At 42.9% G+C, this 21,904-nt stretch overlaps 1 protein-coding gene across 3 annotated transcripts in view; it reads left to right on the plus strand.

Moving 5' to 3' along the window:
* The window catches only part of TNK2 (tyrosine kinase non receptor 2), a 205,011-nt gene that overhangs the window by 9,018 nt on the left and 174,089 nt on the right, over positions 1-21,904 (plus strand). For all 3 annotated transcript variants that reach the window (XM_063442836.1, XM_063442829.1, XM_063442833.1), the window contains exon 2: positions 14,541-14,892. The gene's annotated coding sequence lies outside the window, so the exon portion shown is untranslated. The remainder of the gene's footprint in view (positions 1-14,540; positions 14,893-21,904) is intronic.

Below are 21,904 nucleotides of genomic sequence, written 5' to 3' on the forward strand. Positions count from 1 at the left end.
TGACTGATCTATGTTCCTACTTATATACCCTATAGGTTCAAACTAATAAACCTAAGTACGATCAGCTGGATAAAGGGAGGTACTTGCTATTAGTTATTGATGATCTGCATAATCTTCTGTATAATGCCGGAGGCTACTTCCGGGTATCGATGACGTCATGACGCACATGCATCAAATTACGTATGAACGTGATCCGGTAGTACAGAGCAATTACAGGAGAACGAAGTGGCCAAAATTGATATTAGTCAAAAGGAAAAATAGTTCTACTGCATAACGGCTATTTGTAAACTTTATTTAACGCCCATTTCATTCCAGTCCCCTGCAGCACATCATATAAGTACTGTGTGTATGCATATAGTAAATATATGCTATAGAAAGAATCTATGTAATTTGGATATAAGTTCTTATATTAATATTATAGCCCAAATTTGGGTGTTTAAATGAGACAGATTTTATGACATTATTACAGTTGACACACCTCCCGCACCTATACATCCCTTTTGGAGGTGTTAACCATGTGTCTCTATTCATATTGTCTCCATTTGCTCTGGAGTGTATTAAATCCTGCCTGAGATTTCTCGAGTTCTTAAAAGCCATAATTGGAACTGTTCCAAAAATATTCCTCAGGTCCGTATCCTCACTTAACATATGCCATTGTTTTTTTTTATAATTTGTGTACTATGGCGAGACTTGGTGGAATAGGTGTGTACAAAAGGAATTCGTTTTGGTTTTGTCTCAACTTCAATCCTCGGTCTCTCCTGATTATTGTACTCCAAAACCCTTTCTTTTTAAATTTTGCACCATAATTATGTCCGGAATTCGGATTTTCCCATGGAGCGCACCTACGTTGCACCAACATCACTTCCTATGTCTGATTCCCATCGGATATACTACGTCACTCCTCCTGACGTATTTTGTCTCGTGGAATGCTCCTGCGTTCCACCGATAACCCCTCCGCCTTAAGTTCCTCTTCCGGATGTGTTTCATTTTGTGCAACGCATATGCTCCAGAAATATACATGTAAGAAGAAATAAAAAATAAAATAAAAAATTGCTAGTATCATACCTTATATACTACACACAGGAAACATATTAATCGACAAACTTCTTTGGTAACATTACTTTGGAATGAAGTGGTCACTGAGAAGATCCCCTCTTTTACCTACTCTCTCCACCTTCGTTTTCAATTCCTTTATGTGGTAACCTTTTCTAAGAATGTATTACTTAGAATTTGTGCTTGCTCTAAATATTTTCCATGGCCAGTGCAATGGCGTCTCTATAGGTGTAAATATCTGTTTATTCCCGGTCTCACTTACCTCCGGTTAAATAGGTGATGTACTCTCCTTTTTTCCAGCCCAGCGTCGGTTTGGTCGCTGCTGATCCCTCCTATGCTCCTCTCCCTTGGCTGAGATCATCAGCTATCGTGTATATGTGTCAAAATGCTGCGCTGTGCTAATGAGCATCTCCTCATAAAGTTACATTGACTCAATACATCTCTACAGGGAAAGTTCAGCACCTCCATATGGAGTGTGAAAATGCTGAATGTCACGTGCAGCACTGACCTTGGACAGACCTCTAGTGTCCGTCTGAGTTACTGCCAAAGTCAGCTTTTTGAAAAGCACTCTATCCTTTGCAACACAAATGTTATAGGTCACATGGTGTTGCAACCATCATGGTTTTGGTGACCATTTTTGTACAATATTCAAGCATCTTTTTCTCTAAAATTGCTCATGTTACAAATGCACAAATTACAGTGTGAGGATATGTTGTGACCTAGACTTAGATTTATTCAAGAGAAACTTGTTAGTCATATGGTTTGGCAGCTATATTGGACAAAATTGAAGATTATGCTAGCGTTAGTGTACTTATAATCTTAATTTTAGTAATGACAGGAGGCGAGTATTTTGCATTAACTCTCTTTACTAACTCACATAGCAGTAAAGAAAAGGTGAAAAACATTAACCAATCAAAAGAAAGTAGGAGGTATAGTATTCACAGTAATGAGGCTCCTCCCCCTCTTTCGAGAGCGACATCAGATACAATAAAAAATTATCAAAGAACGGATAAAGTCTTGCAACATGCACCAACGGGTGACTTTTTCAAATACGAAGTCCTAGGGTGATCCAAACATGCACCAACAGATGACTTGTCCAGTTGCGAAGTCCTGGTTTCTGAAGGAAGGTCCAAAACCTGTCCGTCCTGAGTGTAGGCTGTACTGTCTTGAGGTTATGCTGAAAGAGAGTGTGGAAAAGGTTAGGAACCGGTCTGGCAACTGTTTGCAGTAATGTAATAAACCCAGCACAAACTCTAACGAAATGTACCTAGTCTAAGTATGACAATAACAGTAATGAAGATGTATTTAAATAAGGTACACGTCTTATATATACCAGGTAGCACACGTCTTATATATACCAGGTAGAAAATATGAAGGAAAAAATAGAGTATAGGTATACTTACATGAGATTTCATCCCTCGAGGGTGCGGAGGGTGGGAAAATAATCGCCTCCTGTCATTACTAAAATTAAGATTATAAGTACACTAACGCTAGCATAATCTTCAATTTTACCACATGACAGGAGGCTTCATATTTTGCATTTTTAACGCTGATGAAGGAGAGACGTGGCTGCCCCCGAGTTTGGGCGGAAATAGAAGGTCCGAAAGGTCGCTTCGCGTGACCAATCCGCGGCTCGTAGGATGTCTGCCAGTGATGCTCCCGCGGAGAAAGCCGACGAGGCCGCCGCTCCGCGAACGGAATGGGCACCGAAGGTGTCTTCCACACCTGCTAGAGACAGGATCCAGCGAACCCATCTGGCCAGGGTGGTAGTAGAGACGGGAACGTGAGGTCTAACGTAAGACACCAATAGTTGTCCCGAAGATGAAACCCGAAGGAGGGAAGTGACCTGAACATAACGACGCAGAGCAGAGACCACGCAAAGTAGCGGTTCCATAGGAAAAAAGGGGTAGAAGACCGACGATGAGTCCGATTTAGTACGACGAGACACTTGGAAGGTAACTCCCTCTGGGGAGACCGAGAAGGCGTCGATGTCGAAAGCCCGCACGTCCGAAACTCTGCGGAACGATACCAGACAAAGTAGGAGTGTTAGTTTGGCCGACAGTTGTCGAAGTGAGAGTCTGTCGTTATCTGGCCAGTCTCGCAGGAACTGTAGGACGACTTCCACGTCCCATAGCCGAGTGTACTTGGGTCTGGGGGGCCTTTGAAGTCTGATGCCCCTGAGGAGGCGGCATACCAGAGGGTGTCTCCCGACGGGTGAACCCAGGACCGGAACGTGAGCCGCTGAGATCGCGGAGCGCACGACGTTGAGGGATCGGTATGACCTGCCCGCGGAGTGTAGGTGGGAGAGAAAATTCAAGATGGCCGTTACAGGTGCCGTAAAGGGATCAAAGTTCCGTTCACTGCACCAAGTGGACCAGGAGTTCCATGCTGCAAGATAGCATCGTCTGGTTCCTGGTGCCCACGAATCCCATAAGAGGTCTCTAGCTGTCTGCGATAAGTCCTCGGTCTGCCAGGCAACCCTGAAAGAGTCCAGGCTACTAGAGTGAGGCGGTCTTCCAGAATGAGAGGATGGGGGTTCCCTCTCGGGTCTGTGAGGAGCGTCCGGTAGGACGGTATGAGGAGAGGATCCCTGTAGGATGAAGCTAGAAGGTCCGGGAACCATGGTTGGCTCGGCCATAGGGGAGTGATGAGGAGCAGAGATCCGCGTTGCGTCTTTAAGTATTGTATCGTCCTTGCCACCATGGCAAATGGGGGAAAGGCGTAAGCGCCCCTGGGTGGCCATGGTTGGAGAAAGGCGTCTACTGCTTTGCAGTCCGGATCTGGTAGCCAGCTGAAGTACTCGTCCGTCTGCCTGTTGTTCCGAGATGCGAAGAGGTCCAGGTGGAGGGGGCCTCTCCTGACCGAGAGGCGATGGAAGATTGTGGGGTCCAGTCTCCAGTCGCTGCTGTCCCGCCAATGGCGAGAGAACCAGTCCGCTGTCAGGTTCGTTTCGCCCGGGAGATATTCTGCCATGAGGGAGATTTTCCGGGGAAGGCAAAACTCGAATATTTCTTTCGTAATCTCTGAGAGGATTCTAGATCGGGCCTCTCCAAGTCTGTAGATGTAACGGACCGCTGACACATTGTCCATCCGGAGGAGGATGCAGCAGTTGGTCCGGTTTCTCGCTAGGCTGCGGATTGCAAATGACCCCGCTAGAAGTTCTAGGCAGTTGATGTGGAGTTTGAGTTCTTGGGAAGTCCAAGCGCCTCCCGTCGAACTGCCTTCGCAGGTGGCGCCCCATCCCCAGAGGCTGGCGTCTGATTCCAGGACCATGTCGGGCGTGTTCCCGAAGATGGCTCGGCCATTCCACGCTTCCATGCTGTCCAGCCACCATCCCAGTTCTTCTTTGACTTCCTCCGTCACCGGAACCGTTTGGTCGTACGAAGGGTTCTGGCGGAGAAAGGAAGCCTTCAAGCGCTGCATCGCTCTGTAGTGGAGTGGACCCGGGAATATCGCCTGGATAGATGCGGATAGCAAGCCCACGATCCGAGCCAGGTTGCGGAGTGGAATGGAGTGGCTGCGAATGGCTCTGCGTATTTCCTTCTTGATGGCTGTGATCTTTGAGGTTGGGAGCCGAAGTGTGCTGGTCTTGGAATCTATCTCGAAGCCCAGGAATTGTATCTTCTGGGCTGGGGATATTTCCGATTTTTGAAAGTTCACCACGAAACCTAGGGACGTGAGGAGCCGGGTGGTATATTGTGTGTGTTGCGTTAGACTGTACCTGTCTGAGGAAAACAGTAGCAGGTCGTCCAGGTAAATAATGCACCGAATTCCTTGAGTGCGTAGTCGAGACACTACTGGCTTCAGGAGTTTGGTGAAGCACCACGGTGCGGAGCTGAGGCCGAAGGGGAGGCATGTAAACTGCCAGGGGCGGCCTTGCCATCGGAATCTGAGGAACTGTCGGCAGGATGTATGGACGGGTACCGATAGGTAGGCGTCCTTGAGGTCCAGTCTTGTGAACCAGTCCCCTTCTTGGAGCAGATCTCTTAGGAGATGGATGCCTTCCATCTTGAAATGTCTGTATGCTACGAAAGCATTGAGTTTCCTTAGGTTTATAACCGGCCGAAAGTCTCCAGATTTCTTTTTCACTAGGAAAATGTTGCTGAAGAAGCCGTTTTGGTCGTGAGCGGGTTCTATCGCTCCTTTGGCCCTGAGTTCCCGTAGTTCGCCATCGATTAGAAGGCGATCTTCCTTGGAGCACTGAATGGGGTACGGAGGGGCGGTCTGGGACGGGGTTTCCACAAAATCTATGATGTAGCCTTGGACCGTCTGGAGGATCCATGCGTCCGTGGAGATGGCTGTCCAGTTCTGAAAAGACAGAGCGATACGACCTGCAGTATACGGGGTTAGTGGACATTGAGGCATAGTGGTGCTTACCTGTGGGGAAGCGTGCTCTGCCACGGCTACGAGGTCCTCTGCCTCTGTCTGCTCCACGGGTGTAGGAGAAAGGCTGCCTGAAACCCACTTCCGGGTAGAAGGGTTGGGGTCTGTGTGAGCGGGGGCCAGAGGGCCAAAAACGGCTGGCTGCTCGGCCCCTGTAGCGGCCAGCCCGTCCAAAAACACCCCGACTGGGGTAGCCCCTGAATACTCGCTTCATTGAAGTTTGCGCCTTATTGAGCGAGGTGAAAATATTTACATGCTTATTAAGCTCTTTGAGGAAGGCTTCCCCAAACAATTTGCCCTGTGCAAGCGGTCCCAACTCCTTGGTGCCCAATTCCACCAGCTTTCCGTCAATACGGAGCAGCGCTGCTTTTCGCCTCTCAGAGGAGAGGGCTACATTGGTGTTACCAACAAAACAAAAGCACCTCTGTGCCCATTCTCTTATATCGTGAGCCCACTCTTTAACCATACTGGTATCAAATTCGTCAGCCCTTGTAAAAGCATCGTCCGCCAAAAACATGATGCGGGAAAGTGGGCCAATAGAGTCTAGGAGTTTGTCTTGAACTCCGTGGAAGCCCTTCTCCACTCCTCTCCTGGGGTCGCGGCCACCCCTAGACATGAATGTGTTCATGACCTGGTCGAATTCGGGGGTTTGGGCCACGTTGTCGGGAAGGGAAGGGCGAGGGCATTCCGAACGTAGTCGGTTGCGCACCGTTTTGTCCAGGGGTTTGCGGAGCCAACGGTGCATAAATTTGGAGAGATGGTCGGGGGGGGGTCCAGTCCCCCGAACGCGGGTGTCGTATGTTGCGGGGGTCGAATAGACGTTGCCCCGTGGGGTCCAGAATGGCTTCCCCTTCTTCTTGGACCGGTGTGGGGTCGTCCGGTAGTTGGATGTCGTCCAAGAAGGTGCCTTTTAGGAGACCCGTATGGGATCCCGTGTCCGAACCCCAGTCATTGTCTGGATCGGAATCTGCGGCCTGCCACTCATCTAACACAGCCATGGAGCGTGTTTGTTCTTCCCCCTCGTCCGAGGAGTAATGGGCGGGGGTGGGTGGTGCTGGCCTGTGGCGTTTGGCAGGAGCCTTGCCTTTGCCCATGTTGTCATTCCTTTCCTTGCCCTTCCAGTGGCGTTTGCTGGGCCGAGAGTCGGCCTGGGCATGGGATTCTGAAGCCTCAGAATCATAGTCATGGGCTTGGGCTGTTGTGGCTTTTTTAGTCTGATCGGCAGTCGCCGTCATAACCCTGGATAATGCTTTCTCCATAGAGGCGGAGATGGCTTCCGCAATCATGGTTTGGAAGTCTGCAGGGTTTTGAGGTGTATCCATGGTAATAGGAGTTGGGTCGCTGTAATAGCTGAGGCACAGAAATGTTGGGCTAGGGGTCTGTCCCAGTTAGTGATAAAAAAGGGGGGTACCTGCAGTACTCAGTTAACCCCAGCAGGGTAGGTATAGGTATTGAAATGTAAAAAGGTAAAAAACCCCAGCAGGGTGAATATGACAATTCTGGCAGTAAAAAAGCACCAGTTTCCCCAGCAGGGAATATTGGGATTTTCTTCTGGGCCACACCCAGGTATAAATGCTCAAATATATATAGGTGGCACGAAATCCACCTGATAGCAGCGGTATTAAATATAGGGCTTCACCCTGTAAGTGTGCAAAAGCACCAGTAGGCAGTAAATATTTTACGATTGTGGGGCCACACCCCAAGCACAGGTAAATAATTTGACTGACCTGGGGACCCCTGCCTGGTTGTGTCCGATTACTGTGTGTACGGGCGCCGGAATGAGGAGACCGCAATGCTCCCAAGATGGCGGCCGTGGATCTCGCGAGACGCGAGATCCAAGATGGCCGCCGGAGGAGCGGGAAAAAACGGTTTCCCGCCGTGCGGCTACAGTGAAAGCGGCTGTGAAGCCGTGTGGAGGAAAAAAAGGGGGGGTGGAGGGTGAGCGTTACCCTCAGGGAAGTGAGAGACAGTCGGTCCGACGGCGGAGAAGCCGGCGGACCGAGAGGTGAAGAAAAGGAGAGAAACCCTGTGAGGAAAACAGGGAGGGGGAAAAGACTCCCCCAAGAGCGAAACCCCAAGAGGGCAGATGAAATAAAGGTAGAAAACAACAATAGTAGCAAAAATAAAACTACATATATAAGATAAATACAGTATATATAAAGAATTACATAAAAAATTACATATACAATAGTGAAAAAGGGAAGAGCCAAAAACTCTGACCTGTCTGCTGATGGAGCAGTAAAGAAAGAGGGGGAGGAGCCTCATTACTGTGAATACTATACCTCCTACTTTCTTTTGATTGGTTAATGTTTTTCACCTTTTCTTTACTGCTATGTGAGTTAGTAAAGAGAGTTAATGCAAAATATGAAGCCTCCTGTCATGTGGTAAAATTCTTCAAACATCTTCTTTGAAATTAGCTGGTAGAAAAATAAGATTTGTCATATATGTCCCCTACCATGGTTGTTCAAAGCAAATTCATATCAAGTTCAATATAGCTGTCATGAAGAAATTACCTTCAAAGCATTCTAGATTTACCTTCATTTGTACTTATTGCACTATTAAATTATAATACAATTGTTTAAATGTTATATCTGCAATATCTGTGCGTATGCTATTATTGCAGGGCTTGACAAATCCCAGGTCGCCATGGCGACTAGAAATTTCCCCCTGGCACCTGAGATTTGCCAGCTATTAATGTTAATGTGCCAGCTGGAGCTTTGAAGGCGGCCATCGCAGGGAGCCGGCCGCCCTGGGGAGCAAGGAGGCGGCCGCCCGCCCTGGGGAGCAAGGAGGCGGCAGCCCGCCCTGGGGAGCAAGGAGGCGGCCGTCCGTCCTGAGAAGCATGGAGCCGGCCGCTTTGCAGAGGATGGAGGCAGGCAGCGTGAGCATTGTAGGCAACATGCGAGGGAGCAGTACTCTGCCTGTAGCTCCTGTAGTGATCCTTTAACCCTGCAATAGTAATTATTGCAGTTATTGAGAAATTGCAATAATTACTATACAGGGATAAAACCATCACTAGTGACAGCCAGTAGAGGGACTTCCTGGTTTGAAACGGACCTTTGGTCCGGTATCTGACGCTGGACGGCCTCACGCTTTGCATGAGGACCTCCAGCGTCATATTTTTCCCCATAGGAAAATGGGCGGAGCCTGACCCAGCGCTGAGGGATAACGGTGCTTAAATCAGGTAAGTGACTGAAGGGGTTTTAACACCTTCAGTGCCACAAGAGGGCGGGGGGAGAGGGGAGAGGGGGGGGGGGGGGGGGTAAAAGGGAGGGGGCACTGTAGGATTCTATAATGCCAGGAAAACAGCTTTGATCATTTATTGTTATTATTTGATATATACTGTACAAAGACAAACTCAAAAGAAAAACCAAACAAAAAAGTAAACCAACACACCAAAATATCCAGAATATATCCAGGATATACCCAAAATATAATTATATTGTGCGAGCGTTTCATGATTGTTACATATTAAGTCCCTTTATTGTCTCTCTGTAATTTTGGACTGTTGAATACTTTGGATTTTTTACATTTAAATATTTAAATGATTACATTGAATTTCAGTCACAATCAACAAATTTCATAGATTTCGTAGATTTATGTATTAGGACCAAAGAAAAGCAAAATAGCAACTGCCACAAAGACACTGTGCTTTTATTAACGAGCATTCCCGGAATCATCTAATTAGCCAAGTCCTCCCCCAGAGCAGGCTGGACAGCTGTCTGTGAGATTAGAGAAACAAGAAACACAGGGTCTCATTCAACTTTAACACTCCACCCCATTCATAAGTATAAGAGGGAGGGATAGAGGCACATCAGGGACACATACCTCTCCCACACTTACTGAAACATCAGAACACTACCTCTCCTTCCCAGTGCAGACATCAGAACACTCCCTCTGATTCCGAATTCAGAATTCTGACTGCAAGGCACTGCCTCTTCCAACCAGCGCAGGCATCAGGATACTGCATCTTATTAATATTGACAGCACGACACTTAATTCCTCTCCTAGTGCAGATAGCAAGACACTGCCTTTTTTCCTGTTTACTAACAACAGAACACTTCCTATTCCTCCTACTGCAGAGATCAGGATATTCGCTTCCCGAGTACTGATAGCAGGACACTGTTTCTCTTTCAAAGTAGGAGTGACTCTCATTTCTAAAACTGACAATAGGACACTGCTTTTCTTTTCCAGTGCAGACAGCAGGACATTGTCTTTCCCATCCAGTGCAGATATCAGAACACTGCTTTACTATCCTAGTATAAACAGTAGAGTACTGCTACAGCCATCGAGCTCTGACATCAGGATACGAGCCTCCGCTATGCAGACACAAAGACACTGTGCTGTTCTATGCAGTGATGAATTATTAAAGGGACACTATAGTAACCCAGACCACTTCAGCTCAATGAAGTGTTCTGGGTGCCAGGTCCCCCAGGTTTTAACCCTTCAGATGTAAACATAGCAGTTTCAGAGAAACTGCTATGTGTACATAGCAGGGTTAATCCAACCTCTAGTGGCTGTCTTCCTTGAGAAATGCTTTCCTATGGACTGTTTGAATGCGTGCGTGGCTCTTGCTTCGCATTCGCATTCTGCTCCACTCGGGAGCTGACGTTGGCAGGGGAGGAGTGGTCACCAGCACTGAGGGAGCCCGGCGCTAGATTAAGGTGAGGGGCTGAAGGGGGACCCTGAGGGTGGGGGGACCCTTAGGATTAAATAGTGTCAGGAAAACGGGTTTGTATCCTTTAAACTTGAATAAAACTGGGCCCTTCTGCTGACTTTCTGAGCACGGTGACATGGCAGACATGCAAACAGGCGCTTGTTAAGAGATTGTTGTATGAGCAAGCAAGACTACTGCTTAATTTTCATCTTCTTATAAAAACAGCAGTGATGAATGTAACTATAGAAAGAATATTTCAGTTCATGTTCAAACTTCTGTATCTCACGTCACCAGTATTCCCTTTTCATGTGCCTTCTTTAATTACTGACTGGACAGTGGCCTTGTGATTCGTAGTGGAAGAACATTTGAATTGAGTTAACCCCTTAAGGACACATGACATGTGTGACATGTCATGATTACCTTTTATTCCAGAAGTTTGGTCCTTAAGGGGTTAAAGGACCACTATAGGCACCCAGACCACTTCAGCTTAATGAAGTGGTCTGGGTGCCTGGTCCAGCTAGGGTTAACCCTTTTTTCTATAAACATAGCAGTTTCAGAGAAACTGCTATGTTTATACTGAGGGTTAATCCAGCCTCTAGTGGCTGTCTCATTGACAGCCGCTAGAGGCGCTTGCGTGCTTCTCACTGTGAAAATCACAGTGAGAAGACGCCAGCGTCCATAGGAAAGCATTGTAAATGCTTTCCTATGAGACTGGCTGAATGCACGCGCGGCTCTTGCCGTGCATGCGCATTCAGCCAAAGAGGAGGAGGAGAACTCCCCGCCCGGCGCTGGAGAAAGAGGTAAGTTTAACCCCTTCCTCTCCATCCACCCAGGCGGGGGCACCCTCAGGGCACTATAGTGCTAGGAAAACGAGTATGTTTTCCTGGCACTATAGTGGTCCTTTAAACAATATTTAGATCAGTCTGGCTATTTTGAGGCTAATATAGGTACATATAGGTACATTTCTTTTCATAACTTTGACTATTGGCTGTCTGATTCCACTCTGCTCTCCCTGTCTGTACTATATACTTTGTGTGTCACCACACATAACCCATCGCTGTTTCTTACAGCACCCAAATTCTGCATGGAGACACTGAGTGTTCCCCATAGAGATGCATTGATTCAATGTATCTCTATGATGAGATGCTGATTAGTACATGTACAATATCCTCCCAATGTTTTCCAATGGGAAAGCATTGACTTGGCTGAGATCATCAAGATTGATTATCTCAGCCATGGAGTCAGAGCCAGTCCATTTCAACCCATTTAACGCAACAGTAATTTGATTGTTTAAACTTTAGAATCAATGAATCACAACTTTCTTTGCTTTACAATACATTTTAACTATTGGAAGCTTGCTATATAATAAGAACCTTTGCTTTACAATAAGTTTAAGCTCTGAAAATATATCTCTCTATATGCAGCGAGCTGTACATACTGACTCTAAGTACCACAACCACTTAAAAATTACTGAAGTTGACATGATGCTGGGAGTGGGAGGTACCCTTTAAAATCCATGGTGGAAAACCAGTATACTCTTGTGATTTATGCAAAAATGGAAAGAAAAACATAGGTTTTGCTTTGGAACACCTGCATTGATAAAACCAGCATACTGCAGCTGAGGCCTAGGCATGTATGTGTCTATACGTAACAAACCTCCATAATTATATCTATACAGTAAACCGGTATTACAGGTTGTGTTACTACAGAGTGAGGGAGGAGCAGCCTCAGCCTGCAGGTAATGACATCAGTGGCCTGTAGGACAACTTGAAGCGGCTCTATGGTTTACTGATATTTGTATCCTGGTGTCCACATCTTGCTGAATTGGTTTTATATTTGCTGTCAGACTTTGAACTATGTGAGGCACATGTTATCAGAAGGGGCCTGAATTTTTGGAAACTCCATGATTCACTTTAAATAGCATAGGGATTTGTTCATTAATATACACCCCGCATAAAGAATCCGCATCAAGCTGAAGAAAGAGGGGGCAAAGGAAGAAAAAGTCAAATACAGAGAGATTGTATCACATTCACTGCACTTTTTTTGTTTCTTGTTGACTAACCATAAAATGTGGTTTCATCCATTATGAGGCTTCTGTGTGTGGGAGATGGACAGAAAAAAACTGAATCCATAATTTTAACACCTACCTTCTTATTTTAATTCATTGAAAGGATGGCTACAGTTACACCAGCTCATTAATTACTGGAAACACATTATATGTGTGTGCATGTAGCATCAGAGGGTTTTGTTTCTCTTCTCTGTGCTTCCCTTAAGCTGCTGTCAGTCTTTTTTTGCACGCAGTGTCACCCTTTGATACGCTCTGTGATGAGCCTGGCAGTGACTATTTGCTTTTTTGTCACAGCTGAGGAGCGAGAGAAGGTTTCTGAGTTACGGATGCAATGAATGACCTTGCATCACTCGTAACTCTCTGTGCCAGGCAAACAAGCAGTATTCAGTAATAGCTGGCAACTTTGTCCACCAGGACTTGACCTCATAAACCTTTGTTCTTTAGAATTGTCACTGCTTGTGCCAAAAATGTTAATATTTTACACTATCAGGGTTATTTACTAAACTCAGAATTTTTGCAAACTAAATCAGAATGTAAAAACTGAAGCAAAAATTGCTCATTGAATGGAAAACTCATGTTTGCCCTGTTATTTCGATTTGAATTTAATTTGCAAAGAAAATATGAGTTTGGTGAATTAACCGTTGAGTTCCACAAATATCAGGGTTATTCACTAAAGTTTGTTCAAATTGAGTTTCAGAATTTAGAGCAAAGTATCTGAACTGGAAGCATAGCTAATTTAGCTATTTATTTACGGTTTGGCTACTTTGGCATTCAATTTTAATTCAATTTGAATTCCTCAAAGAACCTGATCGCTGTTTGTTTATGTATATACATTGGGTGCCTGTAACACTTTAGTGATGTTATCAAATACATAGTTAAGTTCATCCTTTAAAATGCACCTTAAAGTTATCAGTGTTAATTACATTGTAAGGCCTTTACTAGAATTGGTTAGCATGTTGTAACCCTCCAGTACCAGCAGAGTGAGCTACTTCATCTCATTGAGGATCTGCAAGGTGTTTCTCCAGTAGCTTCGGGAACTTACTGATGGATACAGGAGTCGGGATTATCAGTATAACTTTAATAGACCAACATTTATTTATTTATTTGCCAATTGTAAGCAGGTTTCAAAAAAACACACCCAGATCGATAAATTGTTGCATGTTTGTTGATCTGAAATAAAGGAACATATTTGGGATTGAGAAGTACTATATTATATATATTTTTTCTGTTACAGGATAGCTGTATACATACATACATACATACATTCATGAAACTTAAAGTAACACTCCAAACACCATATCAACTACATCTCTTCAGTGGTGGAGGAGGTCTCCAATCCTTGGAGTTTTCCTTTAATTGAAATTAAACGTCAGTGCATTTTAACTCGCATTAACTATATCTATATATTTTAGTCCCATGACTGGCTATTTCTCAATAAAAAAAAATGCAGTTTTCCATTAGAGGCTCAATTCTTTTTGAGCACTCCTGCATACTTTATATCAACGCTTCTTCTTTTTTTGTCTGTGGGCCACTTTTGAAAGATTGGAATCTGAAGACCCCTTTCAACTCTGTACTGTTTGAAATAACAATACAAATAAAAACATTACGATAATTCAAAATAAATAAATCAAATTTTAAGAAACTGGTTCATTTTGATTCTACTTTCTTTTTTTTTTTTGTACATGGATGTTTCTGGGCAAACACTCTAATTCTGCCATGCCGTGCCTCATCCTATTCATTAGCTTTGTTGTCCCGGGGACAACCTTACTACAATTTCAATACAGCTGCCTTAGATGGATCACTTGTCTAATCCAGAATGGAGTGTGTGGATAGCTTTGTGACTAATTTATATTAGCACTCTCTGTGGCTCATTCATAGTGACACTCGGTCACTCCCCCAAAAATAATTATATATCTAAATATTTTTTCAGGTGTGTAAAAAAATAAAAATCTAGCTAGCTTTGCAATATATGCATCCACACCTGTTTGTGTGCACTACAATAAGAAAAATATAAAGCAGGACTCTGTATAAAATATAAGTTCTTCTGTATAGTCTTAAAATGAAAAAATTTAAATATACACCACTATCTGTATGGGTGCATGAAAATCAGGTCTCATCCCAAGCACAGGATATGAGCAGTTTGTGTAATGTGAGTTATTTATATGAACACACCACACCATTCCTATTAATGATAAAATATTATCACAGCAACACAGTACTAGTAATTAGTGTGGTATGTTATTGCATTTGGTAAAATGTTTTTAGAATTGTGGTTGAAGAGTAATAATATCTTATAAAGTGACTAACTGTGATGAGAAACCAATGTTATTATTTTTATTGCCATCAGTTTTATTGTTATTTTTTTTAATGTATTTATAGGTGTGGATTCTAGGTGAGCACCAGGATGGTGTGAGATTCATATTTTGGATACTCCTTACTGTATAATACTGACCGTCAACACACTAATACAAGCTCATGGAGTGTACGTTGGGTCTGAATTCACTATAGTAAGAACAGCCGGAGGCACAGAAAAGCTAACACCATGTGATCATTGCGTGAAATGTGTTCTTGGGGGACTGTTAACCAGCATGAACATAAAAATGGAGCTTGCAGTCTGTCCTATGTGATGCGCTGAAAGCAGTGGAGTCTTACGTTAGAGGAATCAGCTAAGGAGGACGGCACTACACAAATCATTTAGCAGCAAGGCACCTAGAACAGTAGACATAGAGGGGTAAGTGGTTGTATTGACCGTTTCCTCAGTTTGTGAATCAGTGCTCTGATATGATGGGATAACTCCTCAAATGTTGGAACATTATATCGGAATTGCAAATCTTAGGCTAAGCTGTGCCTTCAGGTGAGCTGGAGAATTGCTTTTGAAATCAGTTATTTTCGCATTAATGTTTCAATTTAGATTTGCTTTGCTCAAATTCAGAGAAGAGTGAATAACCCGGTTGGTACTCATGGCGCTCGTATTGTTATGAAAATCTGTTCTCCTCAATTCTCTCCTGAATGGTTGCTAGGCTATCACACTTTAGCGATTTGTCCCTCACATTCACATTTGTTAAAAATACGCTAGTGCCGATGCTACAATGTTACTTTTATTTATTAGTATGATTACTTGTATTTATAAAGTACTAATAATTTCAATTTTTATTTATTTATTAGTATGATTACTTGTATTTATAAAGTACTAATAATTTCAATTTTTTATTATGCTCATGATACACTAATTTCAACAATTTCTACAACTTTCACATGGACTGGCTTTACACCACTAAACCTGAAACATAAACCAAAATGTTATTGCATTAATAGAAGTCTTACCCTGCCACCATGGACCCTCATCTGCAGGACACACAACAAAAGCACACATACACCACACACATTACATACAGCCAGCCAGCACACACCACAGACATTGCATACAGCCACACACATCATGCATTACAGCCTGCAGACACTATACACATTTATTACTCACAGCCAACACACTACATACACACACTACATACATGCAACACACACCACACACATTCATTACTCACAGCTAGCACACACCAAACACATTCATTACTCACAGCCAGCACACACTACACACATTCATTACTCACATCCAACACACTACATACACACATTACATACAACCAATGCACTACACACGCACACTACATACAACCAACGCACTACACACACACACTACATACATGCAACACACACCACACACATTCATTACTCACAGCTAGCACACACCAAACACATTCATTACTCACAGCCAGCACACACTACACACATTCATTACTCACATCCAACACACTACATACACACATTACATACAACCAATGCACTACACACGCACACTACATACAGCCAGCACACTACACACACACACACACACACACTACATACAGCCAGCACACAGCCAACACATTCATTACTTACAACCAACACACTACACACACACACACACACACATTACATACATGCAGCACACACCATACACACACCTAACATGCAGCCAGCACATACCTTACATTCATTACACCTAGCCAGTGCCACCAAACACACTCTATGGGGGAGGATTGAAGGCAGGACACTAAACTCAAAATTGCAAATTAAATCCATTGAGCAAAATTAAGACAAGCAATAGCTAGTTGTGACTATTGCTGAGTTTATTTATTTTTTCCAAATCAGCTATTTTGCCTCAGTCTATCCCATTCTGTTTTAATTTGATAAAATTTAGAGTTTGGTGAAAAATGTCCAGGTCAAAACTAGGTTCCCAAATTTTCTAATTAGAGTGTTGTGTCAGGAAAAGTAGATTGTAACGACGGTGAAATAGATTTAGCTACCACTTTAGTCCCTTGGACAAGTAGATTTTTTGTTTTTAATTTCCACACCCTCGACTTACTTGTGTTACTATATACATTATTGTCTTTGTAAGACTGTATAAGGCTATTATTGGTTTCAAGAACATCATCCCATATCCCAGATTTGGGAGTTACAGAGGTTAGTCAAATTATGTTTCCCACCCATCCGGCACAATTACAGCTGTTACTATACAGTTTTATTTTAATGGAGTGTGGAACCGGAAACCTATAACACAGGACATCATACCTTCTCCATCTCAGACTGGTTGGCTTAGCATCAAAGTGCTGAAATCACTCAAAGAAGTATCTACTTATTTGCAGGTGGAGATTGCTTCCTGTTGGTCCCTCCCTGCATTCATTACTAGGTCAGGAGTACCTGGGGCGGACAGGAAGTCAAACAGCATTCCTGGGAGCATTCCACTAAATGTGCCCACTCAGCTAGACTCCTGCTAATTACAGGCCAAACTAAATGTGCTTGTACAGTATAAGCTCTACACCTGTCTTTCCCTTAACCTGTGGTTTGCTGGGTCTGACACACTGCATTTTATATTCTCCCTGTTGAAAGCTCTAGCTAATAAAAAAAAATATTTTGCAGTTGCAGGCTGACTTTGCAGGAATGGCATCTTTGTAGTACTGCTATACAAGAAGAGTGGGAAGGAAGTATGTTATTAATTATTGTTAATAGCAATCATATAGTGCCAAGGTTTTCCACATTGTTTGCAGTTATACAGTGGGGTTATATAACAATAAGTAATTGACAGAAAATAACATATATAACATAACATAATATACATACCAGAGGTGAAGAGGGCTGCTGCAGAACTTCATCAACCAAGATGCTTCGCTAAACTTATGGCTTATGAAGCTACATGACATTTGTATTTCTGGGATAGCTGGAGATAAACGTTTTGGCCATCCCTGCTATACAAAATACCAATTAACTAGCCCAATCCGGGGGCATAGTCCCGATTTTGGACCATTGTTGATCTTAATTTTGTTCTCTCCTTAGAAACCAAAGAGATGTTTCCAAATAGTGTAGCTCTTCTATTTTGAGCTAAGTGAAGTCAGTGAGAGCATTTATACTTATTGGCTGCTCTTTTTAAGCAAGCTTGCAGGGCTACCTGCCACTCCAACCTAGCACACATGGGCCCATGTCTGGTCATAGCTTACCTTTCCTTTGTTCATGCTTCCCAGTGGGCTGGGACAATCCGTGATTGCTAAAAGGTTTATTTTTGTGAAATTGCAACTGACAATAAATATTTTAAGAATGGTAATTAGCAGGTGCAAACGTTTTAATGCCTCATAGTAATTTTTATCATATAACATGGAAGCTAGAACTTAGTATTTAACATTTTTTATTAATCACTATCTGTCGCTATCTGACTAAAAAATACGCTTGTCTAATCTAAGTGCAAAGGGAAAAAGACAAGCTAACAACATACCTTTTGTAATAGCTCCCAGCTATCTGCTAAGGGTTTTCTTCCTTACTTGCTCCAAGGCAAAGCGAGATCTTCTCATGGTGAAGCATTGGTATCAATGCTTCTCTGTGAGCAGATTGTGGGGATTGCCTTGCAAGGCCCCCATTGTGGGTGATGTCAGCTTTGATTCTGACCTCACCAGAGAAGGATTGGGCAGCTGCTGCAGAGGAGCCCCGGTGCTAGAAACGAGGTGATTAATATCTATTTCACATAAAAAACTTTGCATTGCAAAGGGGGGTGTACAGAAGGGAACCTATAATCCAGGAAATAATTGTTGTTGTTTTAGAGGCTACAGGTTCCCTTTCAACGAAAAACAGTTTAACACCGAACTGTGGGATGATGCCAGGGTACTCCAGGCCCCATAACAACTTCAAAGCGGTTAAGTGGTTATGGTTCCTAGAGTGTCCCTTCAGCTGATTTTTCTGTGATGGTCATCTAGCTCTTTGGCTGACTGTGCATCATGGGAAATGTAGTTTCAAAACAGGTTTTTTTTTATGGTACTGTGCACTCATGTTTTTATAAAATAATTTTCATGTACCAGTTTATCATAAACATTGTTTTTTTTTTAAAATCTCATTTCCATTTTTATGTCAATAGGGCTAGGATTTACAGTGCATAGTATTGACCATCAGAAATGATACATGGCACCCAATGGTAAAAAATGAAAGCTGAAATTTGGAATGAAATTAGTAAGGGATTTTCTTATTCTAATTAGAATTATAGGAAAATAGAAACTAAATCCTAATATCCTCCTGAAAACAAGGTACACCCCTTCCCTCATGCTGGTGACAGCTTGGTATGAATGTTAATGTATAGCTCACGTAAAGGATAAAAATCTAGCTACTGTAATGTAATATTGCCTTTTTATTTTGTTTTGTTTTAAAATAAATGTCTTGTTCCGTGTAAATCTTAGAAATTCTAAATAAAAAAATGGAAAAAAAATAAAAAATGATACACGGCTAAACATATGGGCATATAGTGCAACAGTAGTAAGGCATATATTTAACTGCCTAACTTCCCCTTGTATTCCCCTCTACATCGTTTGCTGATGTGAGCTGATCTTGGGCGCCTCCCCCTCTCAGTCGTTCACATGTCATTCAGATCTGCAGGACTGTGCCTAGCATATGGAGAGTTTTATCTCAGAAAAGCTGCTTATACCACGAATATTAATGTAAGTCTGAAGCTTTTTCTGGACTAGCCTGTTCCCTTGCTAATTGATTGGAGGGAAGGTTCTTTCATTATGTATATCCTTTTTTGCATTGTGCAACAACTCTACAAACACAGGAGTTGTAAAAGTAGCGATGCTTTGAAATGAATAAAAGCCCCTGTTTGTTCTGTGTTTTGAGAAGGTATGTCTGTTTCCTCCACTTACTCTCATTATTTGCTGAGTATAGCACTTTTATAACAAAATATGGAATGTGTTTGCAAACCCAGCTCATAAAGAAATCCTCAGGGACAACCCAGTCACTTCATCTAAGTTTCTCCCCCAAGAAAGAAAGCTGAGACATGGCCTGTGTATTTAAGGTCCATGCCTTTTTCATTGATCTTGGCTGTGTGTAAACCGATAGCAGTCATGGTGTAGATGCTATCAGTTTATTGAGCAGTTCATATCTTCCTATGCTGTGGTTAGGCAACCTTTGGCACTCCAGATGTTGTGGACGTCATCTCCCAAAATGCTCTTACAGCAATAATGCTGGCAAAGCATCAGGAAAGATTTAATCCACAATGTCTGGAGTGCCAATTGTTGCCTACCCCTGTCCTATGCTATGGATGGAGCTGCTTTTGTCGGACTACTATTGCCTTCACAACTGAGACTACTGCTTCCTTCACTTTCCACGTCCTTTCTAGCTCATCTAGAAGTCTTTGGTATTTGTCCACCTTCTCATGTTCCTGCTTCTTGATGTTATAGTAACTGGGTATTGCCACATGTTTTGATTGGATTAGAATTATACTGAATCAATCTGAGTATTTTATAAACATTGTATGTTTATGAAATGCCCACTAGCTACTAGAGACACTTCCACTGCAACAACTGAGTGAAACTTGGTAATGTGACAAAATGCAGCTCATAGGAAAGCATTGAACCCAGCATTTAATTGGGGACATATTGGATTCCACATGTATTGTGGAAGCCACTATGGCATTGCAGGTTGTGGGGTGTGCAGCAGCTCTGATTGAGTCAAAAAATTAAATTTTTCCCCTGTATTTTTTACTTTGAAAAAAGGGGTCCTTGAATCTAAATAGGTAACAGGTTTGTAATTCTAACACTATAGTGTTCCTTTAAGTAACTTTTTTTTCCTCTAATTTAGTTTTTTTTTCTTTTTTTGCATATTTGATGAAACTTCACGTCATTGAACTGTTGTCACTGACAGTAACATATCCAGTACAAAGTATCCAATTAAAGGATTTCTTGGTTCTTCTACATTTCCACTGCTTCGCATTGCATACTAAGAATTGCATACCCTTATGCTGTGACACCCACTCCACTCCATTCACACAAAGCCTTATTGTCATTCTTTAGTTGATTTGTGTTTGGAACTCTATGAATAACATCTTCACATCTCATTCCCTAACAAGACTATTCAAACAGCTGGACTTAGTACTTGAATTTGTTATATGCCAAAGAACTCTGGGGTTAGCTCTCCAGCTGTTAAAATACGAAGACTACTATCCTCAGTCATATGCAAATTAGGAGCCGAAATAACTGTTGTCCTAGAACAGCAAGAGTATTACTTGTCCACTACTTCTTGGTTATAGTCTTGAGAAACTGGGGAGCCACAATAACCAATAGTTTTTGTTTTAGGTCTTGTGGTCATTGTTATGATCACAGCAATTGTATTGAAACGTTTCTTACAGTCATGTGAGACCTTAACCCCTTCACGCCGTTAATCATGAATTACCAATTGCCAGGGGATGCAGCTGCAATTGTGTATATGCAATTTTTACCATTGCAAATGAAATTATTTTAGTTTGCAATGGTTGTTCGGACAGCAGAGTTGTTTCTACCATTCTAACTCGAGCTTTCTGCACGGGCCGGTGGGGAGATCTATAGGTCTCCCTGCATGTCCTCTGCATTGCTTTCTGTGCTGGCAGCACCTCTGGCTGGGAGCAGATCTCTGCAGGTGCTTACATACACTAAGTTAGCCATGTTATTCCAGAATCTGCTTTAGTAGTGTAGATTGGATTAGCCGTATTAGTCCAGATATATAAAACTTGATTTATCACTCCTCATTCTCAGGTCCTCTACCAGAGACCGGGGAGTCAACACTCTTTTGGACAGAGATCTCAGATGTTCCACCTGGAATCTGTTGAAGCCACTACCCCAACTTGGGAGTCAATATTGATCCTGATGAAAGTCCTTGAATAGGCCTGAAACGTTGATCCTTTTTAATATTACCCAATAAAGACCGGATTTTATAGAAGACCGTGAGTGCAACTGACAATATTTACAATATATATATATATATAGCACTTTGTGGGTGAGCTGGAAATATAGCTTCCCCAAACACAATCCACTTCCCTAACTAACCACTTTCACACTCACCACCCCAACTTACCTCACACACAGATACCCTGCTGCACTCACCCCACACATAACACATAGTCACCGTGTCACACTCACCCCCTCACTCTTTAAAAACAAAACATGCACAGTCACCATGTCACTGTCACCAAAAACAGTCACATTGCCGCAATAGACACTTACAGACACACACTGTGATTGTATGTCTCTATCTGTCAATGTGTGTGTGTCATTGTTTGTCTCAATGCATCACTATGTTTGGCTGTGTGTATGTATTGGGCAATATATATATATTCATGTCCCTCCTTATTCCTTACCAAATTATAAGCATTTTTGATGGTGATCTTATTCAATGCCTTATAATCAATACATGGGCAT

This window comes from Pelobates fuscus, chromosome 2 (assembly GCF_036172605.1).
Source record: "Pelobates fuscus isolate aPelFus1 chromosome 2, aPelFus1.pri, whole genome shotgun sequence".
In the NCBI taxonomy this organism is placed as follows: domain Eukaryota; kingdom Metazoa; phylum Chordata; class Amphibia; order Anura; family Pelobatidae; genus Pelobates; species Pelobates fuscus.